Here is a 4,918-nt window from a genome sequence, read left to right on the forward strand (position 1 = left end):
TTACTTATAGCAAAAAGATCCAATCCAGAATCATGTGTTGCATTTATTTGTCATGTTTCTTTAGTTCTATTAGTCTGGAATGATTCCTCAGTTTTTCTTTGACTTTCATGACCTTGACACATTTGAAAATTATAAGCCAGATGTTTTGTTTTGTTTTAAGAATGTCCCTTAATTTGCTTTGTCTGATAGTGCTACATGGTTAGATTCAGATCACACATCTTTGCCTACACATTTTTATACACTACTGGCAAAGAAATAAACCGGCACCATATTTCCAGGGCTCTTGGCAATACACAGCAAAATTCTAAATGCACATACCTTCTACTGTGAAAATTTATTTCTGAGATTTTATCCACATATTTCTTGAACAATACACATAAACACAAGAATGTATACTGCAGCATTTTATCTTAGAACAAAAATCTGGAAACAACCAAATGAACATCAAAAACAACTAGTAAAATAAATTATGGCAAATTTATATAGCATAGTACTATATATCACAAGGAGTAACACAGATCTATACACAGTAATGTAAAAAGAGATCTAAGATTTGATGTTAATTGACAAAAGCAAGATGCAAAACATCACATTTAGTATTATCCCGTGGGGATGGAGGGATTATTTAAAGGGATACTCTATATTTTTGTGTAGAGGAAGGGACTTTCTGAAAGGATACACAAGAAAATTGTTAAGAATAGTTGATTCTGGAAGTGAAATTGCAGGCCTTCTGTGGGGTTTTCATTTTTTACCAAAAGCATGTATGACTTTTGTAAATAAAAGCATCTAGTTAATCTTTTTGTTTTGTTTTGTTTTGTTGTTTTTTTTTAGCTGAGCCATCCTGCCCCCTGTTGGCAGCTTAGTTGCAACTCAGCTCAGGCCGGGAATCCAACCAGCGACCAATTGCTCAGAGCTTGCACTCCTGAGCGAGCTCTTAACCGACTGAGCCACTTGGCCGGCCCTCTAGTTAATCTTTTTAATTTACCAAAGGTAACGAACGTTTCTTGGATGGCAGATGATCTGTGATTTCTCAATACTTCGCACGTGGCCTACCTTAGGCCTCAGGCATCATGTTTGCATTGTCCACAGTTCATCCCTAATTATGTCATAACTAAGCAGAGCCTTCTTAGAGAACTATGAATTTTATGAAACTGAAGATTCTTAATTGTAAAAATATTCCATAATAGCTACACAGGGTACATGTGGGAAAACTATGGGGGGGTGGGAGAGTTTTATATAACTCACTTTCTATAACTCAAAATTCAAAAAGCTCCTTTTTGCAGTTAATGTATATAATACAAGGGAAAACNAAAAAAAATCTAAAATAAATAAATAAATAAAAAGTTTTGATTAATATTAAAAAAATAAAATAAAATCTCCACTTTAACAAAGCGAGCGACCATCCAGGAAGGATGAAGACGGTGCGTAACCTAAGAGATGGGAAAGGTTCCTCTGCATTCTGGGAGCCCACCCTGTCTTTTTGTCAAAGGTCAAGACTATCTTTATGCTTGAGGAATAACTGGCAAGAAGATGCTGCCACAATAAAGCACAGTGAGAACACCAAAGACCCAGGTCGGGAGAGGTGTCTGAGCAGGTACACTGAGTTGAGCCACCAGCCTCACTTAGCCTGCCCACTGGTCGACTGGTGGCTTCTCCACAGGCCTTTCTTGCCTGCAAGAGAGATCGGAGGTGAGAAGAACTCTGACTTCTATGGCAGGTGGGTCCAGTACAAGGCTTCAGAAATATGTTAATGGTATGTGAGAAAAGCAATACCACCTCAAACCCAATAGAATGGTTACTATAAAAAAAAAAGCATAAAATAACAAACATCGGTGAGGATATGGAGAAATTGAACTCTTGTGCACTGTTGGTGGGAATGTAAAATGGTGCCGACACTATGAAAAATAGTACGGAGGTTCCTCAAAATATTAAAAATAGAACTATCATATGATTCAGCAATTCTGCTTTTAGGTAATATACCCAAAAGAATTGAAAGCAGGAACACAAACAGATATTAGTAAACCCATGTTCATAGCAACATTATTCACCATAGCCAAAACGTGGAAGCAACCCAATTGTCAACCAACGGATGAATGAATAAACAAAATGTCATATATACATACAATGGAATGTTATTCGGCTTTAAAAAGTAAGGAAATTCTGACACATGCTATGACATGGATGAAACTGTAGGACATTATGCTAAGTGAAATGAGCCAATCACAAAAAGACAAATACAGTATCATTCCACTTACATGAGGTACCTAGAGTAGTATAACTTATAGACACACAAAATCAGAACAGAGGTTACCAGCAGCTGGGGAAGCCAAGAATGGGGAGTTATTGTTTAATGAGAACAGAGTTTCAGCTTAGGAAGAGCTTTGGAGATTGGTTTCACAGCAATGTGAATGTACTTAATGCCACTGAATTGTACACTTGGAAATGATTAAGATGGTAAATTTTATGTTAAGTGTATTTGACCACAATTTTTTTAAATTCCTACTTGATTTTAAAAAATGCCAACGGATACAGAGGTGAATCAGTTTTGCCACATTCCCTAACTGTTGCCTGGAGTCTGTGGTTAGGAGCCAGCACTGCACTAAGCCCCTGGGAAACTTGTGCAAACCAGCAGGAACCCTGAGGAGTCCACCTCAGCTCCAGCGAGGCAGGACAGCACAGTGATGAAGATGACAGCTGACGAAGTTAGACAGTCAGGTTATCCCAGTTCCGCCACCCTGCTATGTTGCCCTGAGCACGTTACTCAGCTAGAGCTGAATTCTACTTGTAAAATGGGATAATAGAGCTCATCCCACATAGGACTGCTGTGAAGATTAAGTAGACACACATGAACCTCAGAATAATGTGTAATGTGCTACTATTTGTGCGACAAAACAGGGGCACAAAAAAGATATATTCTTATCTATGCATAAAAAGTCTCTAAAAGGATACAAAATAAATGAATAAGAGTTATTACTTATTTGGGAGGTGGTAACTCAGCTGAGGGAAGAGAAGAAATTTTTACTAGATATCTCATAATTTTTAACCATGAACCATGCAGATGTATTACCTACTAAAAAATGAAAATGTCAAAAGACAAGGTATATAGAGTATGCATCACTTAATGAATATTAATTATTATGATGATAATTATCATTAGAACCATTACCTTTACATCTAAGTTTCTCAGCCAGACAGCAATCCTACATTTATGTAACAAAAAATCAAACCCCTGGGAGGAACCCTGGCGCCTTTCCAGAATCTTTAAGATTCAGGGCTCTCCATGGCTGGTCCAGCACTCCCAAGGCACTGTCCAGATCTAAAATTCTGTAATGCGGAGGGAGGCATGATCCCGCTACTCTGAAAGCTGAAACCTAAGCAAGATGACACTCATGCCAACCACTAAAACAAAAGCACAAAATCAGGACAAGTAGACAAGGGGAAAGACAGGGATAGGCAAAGAAGGAAGAAGCAAAGAGAACAGGCCCGGGGTGAAAGGAAAGGGCAGGAAATAGCCTTTAAGTCCAGTGTGGGTAGGACCCCGTTCCCATTGTTGCTCACCTAACTCCACACATGTTCCTTTCTCCCATACTGCTTCCAGCTAAACACCTGTCCTGTGGATTTGGGGCAGCCAACAACCTAGACCCCTACAAAGATTAAACAGCCTCCACTGAAAAAGCAAAATCACATGATGCCAGGCCCTGGAGGCAGAATATCCCCCAGCAGTAAGACTCTGCCTCCCCCAGCTGCCTGGCCCCTCAAGGGCAAAAGAGCAGGCTCCCCATCTAACAAGGGTGGCATATTGGCTAGTCCTCTGGGGTTAGCCAGCTCAGTCACACCCCACCAGCTCGCCATAGAAGAACATGACCAGCTGATTAAAGGGGCTCTTTCCATGCCTGTGATTTCAAGATCATGCCAGCATCCATTATCTGGTCTCAGTGTGGCTGCCAGCACGAAAAAACACAAAAGTCACTGAACGGCATCACAGTCATAACCCAGAGGGCAATACGAGGCCGACAGCTGCCTGCGGCATATTCTCATGGATGACACAGCCTGCCTTGTTGGACAATAAGTTATTTAAGCAAATCTGCATTTTTATATCTTAGCCTGTGCAGAAACAATTGGTTCCACTTGGGTGCACAGGAATATAGAGACAGGAAGAAACACATCGCAATGTTAGTATTGGGGGCATTCAGATCATCAAGGATTGATCAATAGAGACACAATAGTGGATGCAAAGTTCTTCCCTCACTGCCAAGTTGTTGCTCGTGGTGTTTGCAGCCCATACACCATGCTAACCTGTTATTAATTCTCAAAGATTTATTTAATTATAAGGGATCAAGCCTTTCAAAAATAATTAATTACAAAAGCTACTTAATATTCAGAGGTGTCACGCAAGCAGATAACTGGCACTCTCTGTTGGTGGTTTAATTAGACAGGAAGATGCAGAAAGCTGTCACTTGAGGGTGGGTGGCTGCAGGGGAGGGGAGCCCTGGTAAGCACTATCAGTTGGCCATCTGTACCAGACACAAAAGCAGGACTCCTCAGCGGGCCTCCCTCAGAGAAAGCCCCCCATTTTCACCATCTCATCCATTGACAATTGCTTTCTGCAGTGCATAGCTGGAAGGCTGAAGATATTCATGAGCTGCAATTTCAAATTTGATGTTGCATGGATGCGGGAGGTTGGGAAAAACAATTAACCACTTGGTGCCTCAGTTTCTCCATCTGAAACATACAATTCATAAATGTCGTCCATCCATCTGCCTCTCAGAGCAGCAGCTGCTGAACATTTTCTTTACAAATGGCCAGAAACATGCCAAGTAACAAAACAGGCCCCGTGTTACACATTTTGACATAAATATGCTGGCAAGAAATAGAAAAGCTTCTTAATTTTATTGAACAATCAATTGCTGATTATTTC

This window comes from Hipposideros armiger, unplaced genomic scaffold, assembly GCF_001890085.2.
Source record: "Hipposideros armiger isolate ML-2016 unplaced genomic scaffold, ASM189008v1 scaffold_175, whole genome shotgun sequence".
Taxonomy (NCBI): domain Eukaryota; kingdom Metazoa; phylum Chordata; class Mammalia; order Chiroptera; family Hipposideridae; genus Hipposideros; species Hipposideros armiger.